General features: G+C 46.5%; 1 protein-coding gene across 2 annotated transcripts in view; it reads left to right on the top strand.

Annotated features, from left to right (window-relative positions):
* TMEM132B (transmembrane protein 132B) overlaps positions 1-14080 on the top strand; it is a 255118-nt gene that overhangs the window by 75083 nt on the left and 165955 nt on the right. The window lies entirely within an intron of this gene.

Below are 14080 nucleotides of genomic sequence, written 5' to 3'. Positions count from 1 at the left end.
GCCCAAAGGTAATTGAAAAGTGTTACGTGATAAGAGAATGCCAGACGCTTGGGAGGAAAGGAGTTGCAGCACGCACTGGCAACCTCAGAGCAGCTTCCTTCCTCGCTCCTAATTTTTTGATCCACAAACGTTATGCAGTACTTTCACAAAAGTCAAATGATTTGAAATAGCATATCCATATTAATAAAATTACAAATGGCAGCCTGAATCAGGAAAAGCTTTTCATAGTGTGGTGTGCGGACAAAGAATAGCTCGCACATCTCATAGCTCGTGTCACTGGGCTTAACCAAACTTTAGATGTTTTGGGTCAGGAAAGCCCTTCCTATAAAACTAAGTTATTTTGTATTTGCCTGTGCCTGAGTTCACTGGTTTTTATTTGATAAACTTAGTTTTGGCCAATGTTGAAGACAGAGTAGTGTACTAGATGGACCAAAATCATGGTTAGTCAGACTTTCCCAGTTGTCCTGTTGTGATTCTCAAAGCTAAAACAGAAGTTACGGAGTTTGCCTCAGGCTATCCAAGCATTTCACGTCAGCTTTTAATTCTAAGTTTTTTTTTTTTTTTTTTTTTTTTTTTTTTGCCTCAGCACAGTTAAAATTCGGTAGGTATTGGCAACAATCTGAGACTAAGATGTTTTTGTTTTGTTGGAATTTCTAAAATAATTTTTACTGTGGAACAAACAGCATGAGGGTAGAATTTTTGAAGTTCTAGCAAAGGCGAAAAAAAGAGATGGGGGGAAGAGCTTTTGGAAGCATGCTAACTTCCAAAGCCAAAGCTTTGGAAGCCAAAGGTTTTAAGGAACCAGCAACTGAGGCAGCCAGGAGCCTTGAAGCTGGAGAGCTTTGGGGCAAGGACTGCAGGAGCTGTGGGAGCTCGGCTCACGCCGGAACCTTCAGCTCCTGCTGCGTGCGGCGGTGGCTTGGGGCTTCCCGCCTGGCCGCGGGGAGCCTTCCTGCTGCGCGCTCCCAGCGCCGTGGAGCGCTCGTGCTCCTGAGCAGTGGCAAGGCAGTCAGGTTTCCATGGGGATTTCCCTCTTCGAGAAGCTCGTGGAATCGGTTCATCTCCAAGAAATATTTTTGTTATAATAAATCAGCATGGTCTACACTCACAGAAAAATTATTTTGGAAAATTTGCTATCGGCTCTATGTAGACTAGCCTGTCTTGTCTTGTCTTTGACTTTGTTTGCATTTTGCTTTTCATCAGACAGACTGCAAGTATTTTTATTTAACCTTCAGTTAAATGCTGAAGGTAAGAGGCAGAATGCAGCTCTGCTAGCTGTTTGCTCATCCTCCAGGACAGAAGGAGCACCAGCAGCTGCTGCTATGAGTACTTCAGATTACATACTTCGGGCCCACAGAGAGTTTATTCAGCTGAAGTTTACACAGTAAGCAGGGAATTATGCCGAGGGAAATGCAGTCRATGTAGCGCCTATGTGTAATTTATGCAGTTTTCTTCATAGGCAGTCCCTATTTTTAGGGACTCATTGCTAATGTCCATAAAAACGCACAAGGTTTTTATATACATAAAATTTCTGTGCATTATAGTCAGAGAAAAATATATTCAAGTGAATATTTGCCTTGGGAAATATATTTTTGCCTAATATAACTGATTGTTTTTAATAGTATCTTTTATACGTGGAGTGGAGTGTATTCCAGGGTGACTCGTTAATGAGACAGTAGATCCAAATCGAGTCATTCTCGACACCGCCTTTGATGCAGACCTCAGAGCTCTGGCAGTATGCAAAAAGAACAGATATATTCAGTTTTATGTGCCTCTTTGCTATTTCATGTTGTGCTGTGTAGTATTTTATTTTATGTTGGATTTTGTTCTAGAAAAATGGACTTAAGTCAATAAGAGAGAAGATTCTTCCTTGTGTTGGTAAATTCTGGGTTCTGGATCCAGCTTGGAAATTRAGAAGCAATTGGGAATAGTTTCTTGACTGAGTTTCTTGTGTAGAAAGATATTCCCTTTTTAACCCCAATCTGCTGCAAGTTGTATGTGATGCTCCATCTATCACTTCCAGTCCCTGCCRTCAGTCCAAACTGTTTTTGCTCTCCTTACGCTGAGATTGTTTGCTTTTAATACAATAATTGGAATTTAAGATTTAGTTGAAGCTTCAGTTTTGCTGTGCTCCAGGGAGATTTGTTTCTTTTTATATTGCAATTCAGGCAGTGTAGATTGTTGTAATTGAAGGACTTGCGTATGTTAAGGGGCAGAATTTGGAGGCTAAGCATGGATTTGATGCTTTTGCTGTGTCTGATATTCATATTGCTCGTTTTGTTGATAGATGATCTATACATGTGTGTAATGAAATTCTTATGACACTGGGGATTAATTTGTGGACTTGCTGGTCTGGTCCATACTGTAAAATTTGCCATCTGTGAACATAAATTTTGCCTGTTATGTTAGGTGGGTTGCCACCAAACATAGCCATAAAGACAGGTGAAATGGGCAATGCTGCCATGATTAAGCTTTCTTTAGGTCTACTTAGTTTATATACAAAAAAAAGGGGGGGGGGRGGGGAAGCACAGCTTCAGCTGTATCATGCATCAGCGTTACAAATGGTGGTCTGCTTTCTGTCTTTTGATGTATTGATGCTTTCTTTATTGACAATTATATAGAAAACAAGTAAACCAYGAAAAATGGAAATTATGACAAAAAGAGGAGTAACATCACCTTTTGTGCTCTCTAATGAACAAAAGAGGTCTCCTGATATGCATGGAGGAATAGCAGAAATGAGAGAACAAAATCCTTGCTTAACTGAAGGGACAGAARTCTCATCAAATACTCTTTGGGAACGGTTTGCATTTCTTCCTTGTGTGCTACTATTTAACTCCATCTCGAGACTCGAAGGACAAATTTAAAAGAAAAATGGAGTCATTTTGTACAGCAAGAAAATTTTTAATGGAACAAGCGGACAATCACTCCTTGGTTATGGGGAGAGAAACCATGAGTCTCTGTTTATAAATAAATGGTGGAATTTTTGTCCCGTTTTCCAAGTCTCCCTGTTTAAACGGTAATGAAGCCTGAGCACTAAAGCAATTTGTCGAGTCATAGACAAAAAGGAGGTTTGTCAGCATTCATTACACATCCCTGACGCAAATATCCCATCATTCTTTTATCCGCTATCAGAATAGACACCAAAATTGGAGATATTTCAAGAATAATAAGAAGAAGCTGAAATTAAGTAATGAATCCTATGCTAGACAAATGAAAGAGAGGCTTCGGTTGGGATGTGACCCTCTCCATCTGGAGAGGGATGGCGGGACTGTGCAAAGAGACGTAGCTGTCGTTCGGTGCCTAGGCAACCCAAAGGAAAAGGATTATACGCGTCTCTGTGCCATGTGCCGCATATTGCAGGGCAAAGATTACTTTTTGATTTTTGGATGAAGCAGTACAAGGTATAATACACATGGGTTGGCTTTTACTGATTATTCTCACTAGGAGAAATGATATTAAGGATTTATATTAATAAACATATATCCATACGGAGGAGGTTGTCTCCTGCTAAGGAATAAAAATTGCACAGGCCATTAAAACTGACTTACAAGGCTTCTGCGTTAATAATGAAAGATCTGTAGAAGTCTGAGCAGCCGTCTAGAAGGCCAGAAAAAGATCATTAAGAGGATATCTCCTGCCAATAGCTGCCAAGAGCAAACAAGGGAAAGAAAACAGAAGGTTTAAGATCTGAAAATGCATAGTAAATGAGGGAACACGCTGCCAGGCTGCACTCCCCCCAGTCTGTATGTGGAACAGGCTCCGTGTGGCTTCCTCACTTGCAACCGAACCATTATGAGTCGGAAAATAGGGCAGAATTATTACTGGCTAGAGAAATAAAATGATGAATTGAAGCATTATTTCATGATGAAAATCCAGTGTAAGTGAAAGTGCTGAGAAAAGAAGAAAGATACTTCTCAAATTAATCAGAACTGCTGATTCTAAACTTAGAAATAATTATAAATTAAATCATTACTAGAGCCTTGAGAATATTTGTTCTTAACTTGAAGACATCAATAAACCCAGAATGAACGTTGAAATTGGTTATTTTTTTCCTCTGCATCAAACTAAACATAAAATATGAAACAATAATATCTAATATTGATAAAAAGTTATCAATCATTGCAAAGTCTGAAAATGCTAGAGATGTCTGTATTACCTTAATTCAGTCCCCGGGTATGTCTGCATTAGAACATACTCTTCAGAGATGTTCACACTACTTTTTTTCTGGATTTCTCACCTCATTCAGTGCATATATGATCGTGCTCCCACTGTTTTCTCTTCACTGAACAGGGAAGGGAATAACATCTGTTCAGGACCTTCCTCCAGAGAACAGTGTGGGGGAGCTTTCATCAGATTTTTTTTTTTTTTTTGCTTTCTATAAATTCCCTCTTTTCCCCCTTTTCTGTATATATTTTTTTTAATGGCATGAGAAATTTCTTCAGTGTTTTGCTGAGGGAGGTTTTTCTATTTGTTGCTTTAAGATAACCTTCGCCACCCTGAGCGTGCTGGAGAGGGAGGAGGAGTGAAACCACCCCCTCATGCAGACTGAAAAATCACTAAAAATGACAAAATAGCTTCTTCCTAAAGCTAGAACAACCCTAAAAGCTTAAAAACCGATGCATGTCCAACAGAGAATAAATGACCCAGGATGTCCAACAGAGAATAAATGACCCAGTGAATCCTGTAAGACTGGAAAGAGCCCCCAAGACTTCGGTCAATTAAGCTTTCTAATGGAATTTTAGATAAAGGTCAACTACCTGCTACAATAATCACCCGTTGGTGATCATTCCTCGCAGGGAGAAAACATGCGGAGTAGCAACCCCGCGCGACGGCGAGCAGCTCYCGCCGGGTTTTGAACACAGGCTCTGAAATACTTCCAGAAGCGGYGGCAGCATCGTGGCCGTGACGTGCTCTTTCTTCCCGGCCAAGTTTTGCGACTTCTGTCGCCCTGCAAAAGGGTTGCAAACGTGCTGCTTTATTCAGACACGGAGCTGGTGGTTATTTCAGTTTTATCAAGGTGTTATTAAGGTGAATGAGGCTGGGGCGGTGCTGAGCTCGGGTGGCCGCGGACAAGTCGCTGAGCTCGCCGGGGCCTCGGCGCGCGCGATGCCCCCTTCTCCCGCGGGGGCTGCCGTACGCGATCGCACCTTGGGTYGGCCAAAATGCAGGATTGGTTAACTAAAATATTTAGCATATATGTGCTAAATGTGTGTTTTCCTCTGAGAAGATAAAAATCACTAGAAAAGTCTAATTTTGACAGTTCTAGGGCATTCCGCGTGTATGGCGGGGAGGGAGGGGAGCCGCTGAAGTGGAGCAGCGCCTGCTTTGCCTTGGAAGAGGTGTTTGGTTTGACTTGAGGCTGYGCTTTTCTATTCTAGCTCTGCCAGCAGCGTTCATTTGCCCATCTCTAACTCTGAGTGCTAAGGGATATAGCTATACTGTGTAAATAAATTTGCTGTGGTTCCTGTTCAGAACTGCAAAGTGTAAAAAGAGAGGTCGTTCGCGTTGGTTTTGGTTGGTGTACGAGCAGGCGGCTCGTCCGCAGGACGTCGAACTCCGAGCGGGCAAGCAGAGCTCTGTGTGACTGGTGGCACCTCGTCTCGTTTGACACGTGAACTAGTTTTACACGTGCAGAACAAATAAGGTTTATAGTAGAAGCCCTGGCAACCTCTTATCTACCACGGTGTTAGCAGACGCGGCTGTAATCGGCAAACAGGGAGATGATGTGAAAGGTGTTTCCCGTGTATTTGGAAGGTGCCAATATAGCATGTGACTTGACGTGAACTTAGCCTGGTTGACAGTAATGGAAGGAGACTTTACATTTTTAAATGGTTCGGATTTTACAAGCTTGTTCCTAGGCCGATCCTCGTCTCCAAAAGTTCCGACATGACAGCTCCAGCTAATTAACGCCGGGCAGCTTCTGCTCAACTCGACGTTTCGCTCCTGAGCGCGTCAGGATCTGGAGGGCTCCGTCGGGAGCCACCGCGCAGCGCGCGCCCCGGGAGCGCTGGGCCGCCCGCGGTCAAAGCGCTCGTGACGCACGCCAAGGCTTTCAGCAGCCGTGCGCCCCGCCGGGAAGGCGGGATAGGAGCGTGCCGCGGGAGGAGCTGCGTGGATTTTGGAGGCTGCCGTTACAAGGACACGCTTGATTTCTTCATCCACTAAGTTGTCTTGTGTGGTTTAAGCACCACGAACGTGCTCTGGGTGGCAATGCTTCTCGCGCAAGTAGCCATGTCTTGCGGGATACTGAGGCTCGGCRTCCGCCCTCGTGACGCAAAGGGGAGATGTTTGGGAGGCCGGAGGGGCATCGGGGTGGTGAGGAATGGAGGGAAAGAGTGGAGAGAGGAGGCTCGGCTGCACCTGGTCTTGACCATCAGTAATGCAAGTTAGAGCTTCCCAGTGAAGCTCTAAGTTAAGCTTGGAGGTCAGGAGCCTTGTCCAGCCTCCCGGCAGCTGCCTCTGCTGGGCTTCCCGCGGCGGCTGGGCAGCGGGACCGGTGGGTTTCAGCCCGGGAGCAGCCGCCTACGTAGGCACGCACGGATGCGCTCCACCGAGCGGAGGGGGAGTAACTCGTACGGCGCTCATCAGGCTGCCGCAGCGTAAGAGGGTCCAACAGTCGCTAAATCCGAGGAGTCTGGCTGTGGYGGCAGCACGTGCCGGGGAGTTGAGCCGGATTTGTCCCCTTCCCGATGGGCTAASCAGGCTTGAAGGGGGTGCGTGGTGCAGGGAGGCGTGCTCAGGCTCCTCCTGGCTCACCTTGCTCCTGAACACTTGTCTGCTGTTATACAGCACTTATGTAGGGGTATTTTTTAGAAGAAAAACCATTTTGGACTAGTTGAAATAAAGGCAGGGGAATCCCATGTGTCCATGAGGCATTGAGAGCTTTGCTGCCAGGGTTTTGCACTTCTCCTTGGCTCCTTTTTATACTGCAGTCAAGTGCTGCGGGGCTGGACCTCATTGCTTCTCGTATAGCTTCTCCAAGATCCAGCCTCTCCCATCTCTGTAGGGTATTGCTGCTGCCCTTCTTCAAACCTGTGTTCACTACGGGTTGGCCTATCTGTAGTTGTTTGTCAACATGTCTGTGCTGTGAAGGGACAGGTGATTTAAGCCTGTTTTGATCAGCATGTGGGAATATGAAATGGGCAGGGAAAGCAGCTGATGATGGCATTGGGAGTGAGCTACTGCCTCTGAGTTCAGTCATCTCCGTTAATGAACACAAAGCTGCCTACAGCTGACCAAACTTTTGAAATACTCGGTATTGCAGAAAGTATAAGTATTCTTCCTTAGTATAAGGAAGACAGTTGTGAGATAAACATTTTCTGCATCCTTTTTTTTTGTACTTTGTCCTCAGGTTGGGAGAACAGATCAGAGAAGGCTCTTGTGTTTGAGCGATCATTTCAGGTTCTAGGAGATGTCGGGGCTTTCTGCAAACTGTGTGTCCCCGCGCCCCTGGTGGGAGGCTGGGAGGGGGCTGCTGTTGGAGACGATATGCTGMGTGTGCTTTACTCTGGGCTGCCCGACAGCACTGCATTGATCAACTTCTTGTTCAGCTCTTCATTAGCTGTCAGCGCAGTAAGTCACAGGCTTGTTTAAACAAGTCAGATGCAACACRTTGCTGCGGTTGGTTCTTATGTGTTATGAATGGCATTAAAAGTATAAAAATGAATCTGCTTCAAAATTTGCCTTCTTCCTAAAATAAATGTTTTGGGCTGTCCATTGCTGTCATTTTATCCCAGTAAAAAAAAAATAAACTGAGTAGCACCACATGAAGCTGATGAAATACTGCTTTGAGTGAACACATTGATCTCAATTTCTTTTATTCCCACTGATGCAATGGAGAGTTGCTCTTGTCCTTGCATTTACTATCATACCATTTGCATGGTATGATATAATAAAGCCAGTGCAATGCTTAGCTGACAACCTTGAGGAGAGATTGCTTTCAGGAAGAGCAGGAGATAGAATATTGCAAAAAAATTGTCAAAGATGTTTCTTCTTTTTTTTGTGCCCCCTTGCCCCTGCCCCTAGTTCTAGCAATAAAGAACTTATAAGCGAAACTCTTTTTCTGGAAAAAGCAGAGAAAGGACTTGTGCTTTATRTGAGGTTTTTAATGCTTCAGCTGGATGCTGCATGCGCCTCAGATGCTGAACTCGATCAGTGTATGAAGGTAAAATTATTAACGAAGTTATTGGATCCCAGATGAATCAAAAGAGCTGCAGGAGAAGAAAACAGTGACAAATGAGTCTGCCATCCTGAGGCGCAACAAATAGTGCTTATAGTTAAAGCTATTTCACTTCTGGCAGCGTTTGGCCTCAAGCCCCTAGAAGCTGTGTGGGCAGAGGAGAGGTTGGGCTGGGGYGAGGGGCTGAGTGAGGGCTGCGGAGGCACGAGGAGGACGCTGCCGCTCGGCGGCAGAGCTGCGGAAGCGTGGCTTTGCCTCCGGGAGCTGGCGTGGGGGCTCTCGTGCGCCCGAGATTCCTCGTGCACGTGGACTTAGTGCAGTAGGAGGCTGCTTCYCCTGGGGAGGTGGGAAAAGAGTTCAGTTCTTTTGTTTCCTTCCCACTTTAAATTTGCAACTTAGAAGCACTTAGAAGCACTGAGCAGTGGTGGGTGTCAGTGCCCTGTATTGAGCATTCCTTCCATCTTATATTGAAAGTTATATACAAATATTTAAGAGGAAACTTTTCCYCAAACATAYTTTCCTTAGGTGAGGATCCCTGGCCCTGTGCAGGTGCKGTGGGTGCTTCTAGCAGGGTAGGARTTGGACAAGAGCAGCAGAAGCCTTTCCAGAAGTACTCGAACGAGAAGGACGCCTATTGGGAGGGCTGTGTTCAAACAGGCACGTTTGTGGGCACGGTTGTCATCCCCATCGCTCTGAGTCATCAGGCATGGCTCCAGCAGGTCCCCTTCTACTCCTGCCATGCTTTGATTTAAGTTGCTCAATGTGACCAAAATACACCTTCCCCTCCCCACTTCCTTTTTAAAACAAGAAAAAAATTCCTGGCAAACGAACTCTCTCAGTTGCTTTTTTCTCACTGTGTGGCCCAAGCTTTTATGTGGGATTAACGAAGGACTGGTCAAATGTGGTTACACTGCGTCACYGTCTCTAATTGCACTGGTTCTAGAAGACACTAAGCGGGAAAGGAAGAGAAGTAAAAGTGAGGGATAGATGGTGCCTTGTTCATGGGCTTTGTAAGCATCTGCTCAAGTTAATGAGGGTCTGGACAAGAAATGTGCCAGGCGGCCACAGGAAGCACACGTATGGGCTCTTTCATCGAGATCCCTCGCGGAAGAGGGTGATAAAAGGCCCCGAGTGATACTTGTGGGCAGTCTGAAAGGTTTGTCCCTTAGTGAGAGGTGGTGGAGGGTGAGGGAGAAGGGGTAGCTAACTGTGAGAATTTGGACCAGGATCCAAATGCTTTGTGATTTTGGGTTGTTTTGAATCAAGGAGTTTGGCTCGACCCCCTTTCGGATTGAGTTTGTCTGGCCAGGTTTTTCTCTCGTTTGTGCAGAAAAGGGAGGTGATTTAACTGACTTCTGTAGAGTTGTTTAGCTTTTGTGGCAATAAAACTGCTTGAATTTGGTTTGGGGCAAGGCATGTGTGCCTGTCAGTGTTCTAGCTTACTCTGATAATTACTGGGAAAATTGTTAGGACTAGTAGTGGCACTTGGGTGAGCAGCTGGGCATCGATAGGGACCAGTCGTGTTTGGAGCGCTGTTCTTAGTGGTAAACGTTAGCACTAGAAATACTGTCTTAACTATGACATTTCCCGCTATGGTCTCCCTAATTTGGCATGAGTAACAATAGTCTTTAGTTAAGATGACTTTGGACACGTTTGCCAAAGCTAAGAACCCTTTACAAATAATTTAAGCCTTCCAAAAGAATTGGACTGATGCTCTCGGGACCAGGATTCCTGCATTTGCTGTGGAGCAGGTACAGAATGAATAGCAGCACTGTGGACTCCCTCAGACAGCAACCTGATGTGAGATGTGGTGATTACTGCAATTAAATCCTCTGTGCCAAGACAACCAAGGCTTTATTTCAAACTGAAGTTAGTTTTCTTCCTCAAATGAATCTCTCTTTTACATACATTATTCATTTTTTGTTGCAACTCACACAGGCTGAATGTTCCATGAGCCAAAATTCAGTATTATTATTTATTAATCACTGCATTGAGGTAACGTCTAGGGCAGTCTGCCAGTGGGTCAGAGTGTGCAGAGTTGCCCTGTGGAGAACCAGGACGAGGCCCTGCCCCTGGCTCCCCGGGGACTGCAACCCACCCGCGTCTCTGCAGCAAGCTGTGAAGAGTTTGCGTTCTCCTTTGCTGGACTCCGTAACCTGCGTCGAGGAAGCTTGGGGCATTTCAGTCCAGTGGATGCTTGGACCTGTGCAGTTTTAACCATACTCGTAAACTTTTTTCCTTAGGTGTGCGGGGGAAAAAAGTAGGTCGTGTCAGCTCGGGCTTTCTAAGCCCAGCTAACTTTGGGAAATTTGAGCACTGAACTTCTCGCTGCCGCAGTTCTCGTTCTGAAAGGGCAAGTTGAGGCTCAGAGGCGGACGGTTAAGACGGAACATTTTCTCGAACATTTTTGGAATTTCTAGCTTGGGCTGCTTTTTCTATTCCTTTCTGTAATGAAAGGAATGATAAAGCATCTATAACCCTTACCTTGGATGTGCTACACGTTCGTTTTAAGATTGTGAGTTCATTCTCTGTTTCTGCTATTATATAAATAGCATCATGATTGACAAGAAAACTAAAATGGTTCTGTTTAAATCTACTGTTCTCCTAAGAAATGTACATTCATTATTCCTGGAATGACTGAAAGATTTACAGTAGTTTATAATCTGCTATCGTTTCATTCTTCTTCATGGTATTATTAATCACCTTGTCATAAAACGTCAGGAGAACTTTGTTCAGCCAGCATGGTTTGGGATGAGAAAGCTATACTTTCAATATAAATGTTTCTAAGGAAATTGGGCAGATACCTTTGCATTCTGGGAGCTGTAACACGGATGAATGATGTCCTCTGAGTAGATGTTAGACGCTTATAGAGTGTTGAAGTGGAGTGGTTGAAAGAAATCTGTAGCTGTGCCACCTTGGGAAGAAGAAAGGTCTGGCTGGGCACATGTGGTCCAGGCCAATATTTGGTCGTAGGCTTCGGCGGCGGCCGGCCCTGCGGAGGCCGGTGTCTGCAGCCCGCCTTTCTCCGCGTGCGTGCCTGTCCTGATGGCAGCGTCTCGCCGGCCGGGGGTGTAAAACCCGGGTCCCAATTACTTGGTCGTTTAAAGACTCTGCGTTGCATTTCACAAGCCCAGAGGTGGCCAGCCAGGATCCTGGCTGGGTTTCAGCCTCGGTAATTACAACGTGCCAGCGCAGATTGCGCCTGCCTCTTAAATCGTACCCACTGTTTTCCACTCCCTTTCCTAAACTGCTGCGTCCCCTGTGCTGCTCTTGGTGACGATAATTGCAGCGCTTTGCCTGTTTATGTAACGTTATTTTATCGGAACATCTCAYGGAGTTTTTATAGAAGCCGTCTTTTACAAATTACTGTTTTTGTTGCTCACGTTCCAGCGTCACGCCTTGCATGGGGCGTCCAAAAGGAGGAAGGCAGTAACCCTTCCGCCCCCCACTTCGGTCGCCCTCGAACGAGGGCAGCAGGACCCCTTCCTTCAGGGCCGTCGCCCAGACGTCCGTTTGGCGGGTGGCCGAAAGCGGACCCGCTGCGAGGGGCGGCGCTCGGAGATGCAGCGCGTGCGCGCCCGTCCCCGCGCCGGTGCTGCGCAGCGGGTCCGTGCCCTCGCCCGGCCGSCCGCCCCTCCGGGCCCGGGAGGCTCCCGCCGTCGCGCAGCCCACCCCGATCCCTGCGCCTTGCCTCCGTCCCCGCGGGAGCCTGCGCCGGCTCGTGTCTGTTTGCAGGCCAGGAGAGGGCAGAGCGGGCTCGCGTCTGGTCTGCGAGCGAAGCGCAAAACCCAGGCGAAAGCCAACGCTGAGCCGGGAGAAGAAATCCTCTTGGGCACGGCGTGAGAGGTGCTGTGTCGGTGTGCCGGCTGCGGTGCTAGTTCCCCGGCTGCGATCCCCGTGCCGGACGCCCCCGGCGTTACTGCCACCGAGCCCGGAGCCGCTCGCCGCCGGGCTGCCTGCGCGTCCCCGGGAAATAAAGTCCTTCATAAGGCATTTGCARTCGTTCTGTATGTGAGGCTCTTACTCAGCTTTGTATTTTAGGAGCCAGGCAGATAGAGTGCAGCATTTTCTAAATTGTCCTGATTCTTTTGGAACAGAATGGAAAGGAAAATGTATCTTAATGTTAAGCAGACATGAAACAAAAATGTGTTTTTTTCCCAAAWGAAAAGTTAAACATTTGCAGGAAAAATGTTCTTCACAGRAATTTCAATTGTTTTAAAAATACATTCTCTGTCAGAAAATAATGTTACTGGATGAGCTGTAATACACTGATTTGCGTGTACCAAGGGAATGGACTTTTTCTGCCTTTTGCTATAAGTCATGCTAGAAGGGCTGCCACTGGGCTACAAGAGCATAGGTATTTTCACACTGGGATTTGTGTCTGCTTGAATTATGTGAATAACTCAACTGAAATACAACTGGGGAAAAAAATCCATCACACGGCTCATTATGAAAATGTTGCTCTTTTACTCCCTTCAGGAACGTTTGGTGCCCAGCTCCCTGGTTTTCCCCACAGATGTTTTTCGGACTCTATTTTATTCCTTCGGTTCCCTCCCTGTGCAGTTCTTTGTATCACGTACCAAGCACGTGCCTGGAGGCTCTGATTTGGAGGTAACCGGATTCCTGCCGCTAAGAAATAGCGCTGGGGGGCTGCGCGTTGGAGCCGCTCTCGGGGGGTGCTGGCGTTGCATGGCGCTCTCCCTTCCTTCATTGCGCCGATTTGTGGAGATCAGCAGGCGCACTAAAGCATGCAAATTTAAAATTTGCTTTGAGGAAAATTGGGTGGCGCTTCCCCGGAACGAGCTGTTTCCCTGAACAGCTCTGCCAGCTAGCTTGCTTGGGAGAGTGTTTGCAGAAGTAGAACGCAAAAGTGGTGTCTGAACATAGCCAAATTGGATTCATTTACGAATGTAAAAGGCTCGGCTTTTTTTAGGTTTGCGAAACTCTCTGGGGTAAGGACTGTCACTTCCTATAGATTTGTAGCATCTTGCGTAATAGGGCCCTAAACGCACCGGCCATCAGGTGCCACCGCGGTCTGATGCGTTTGGTGACAGCCTCGGCAGCGGCGCTGGCTGCACCCAGCGTGATTGAGCTGCGCTGTTCCCAGGCAGTGCAGGTACCTCCTGTCCTCCGCGGTCTGTAGTCGGTCACGCTTGATAACCGGGTGAAAATTGGATTTGTCAACTGGTAATCCCTTGGTGATCAATAATTAGTTGTAATTATGTGCTGTTTAAGTGCTGTGGAGAGAAAATTGAAGTTTGTGGTCAGAGTAGGAAATGAAGAATGGCAGGTACACCAACCCATTCGACACGAGAGAAATTCATGTAAAGAACTAAATTTGCACTAAGAATAGTGAAGCAAACTGCCTCCGTTAGCCTTGCGCTGTCACCCAGCTGCAGTCCAGGGGGCTGGAGGCCGTGTTTAAGCTCGGCAGGCCAATGCACTGGTTAGTGAGCTTGCTGAGCAAAGAGCATCAACGGCTTGGCCAACAGGGGAGGTTTGCTTTTAATTCGTAGTCTCGTAAATGTGAAACTCCCATGCCAATGTGAAACCACGTGCGAGCACCCTGGTTTGTGAGGAGATGTCCTTTGCGACTTGTACTGTCTTTATAGTCAGAAAGATACGTGCCCTTAATGCGTGTTTATTGGTTTCAGATTAAGGGAGAAATGTTGCCTTTTCTTCTCAACAGGGGACAACAGATGAGCTTTCCAGATGGGATAATATTCCAGGTGTGTGAGTAGAGGGTCTGAAAATGCAGCTGTGTATTATGCTCCTTGGACTTGTATCCGGCCCTTGTGGTGACATCTGCCACCAGTAACTCTGCTCGGTCGAGGAGCGGAGAGGGTCTTTGATTCTTGGTTTGGGTACGTCTAGGTGTTTCCCGCTGTCTTTTATGTCTGA

This window comes from Rhea americana, unplaced genomic scaffold (genome assembly GCF_003343005.1).
Source record: "Rhea americana isolate MKP2758 unplaced genomic scaffold, rheAme1 scaffold_68, whole genome shotgun sequence".
In the NCBI taxonomy this organism is placed as follows: Eukaryota; Metazoa; Chordata; class Aves; order Rheiformes; family Rheidae; genus Rhea; species Rhea americana.
This window is presented reverse-complemented; position numbering and strand designations above follow the sequence as displayed.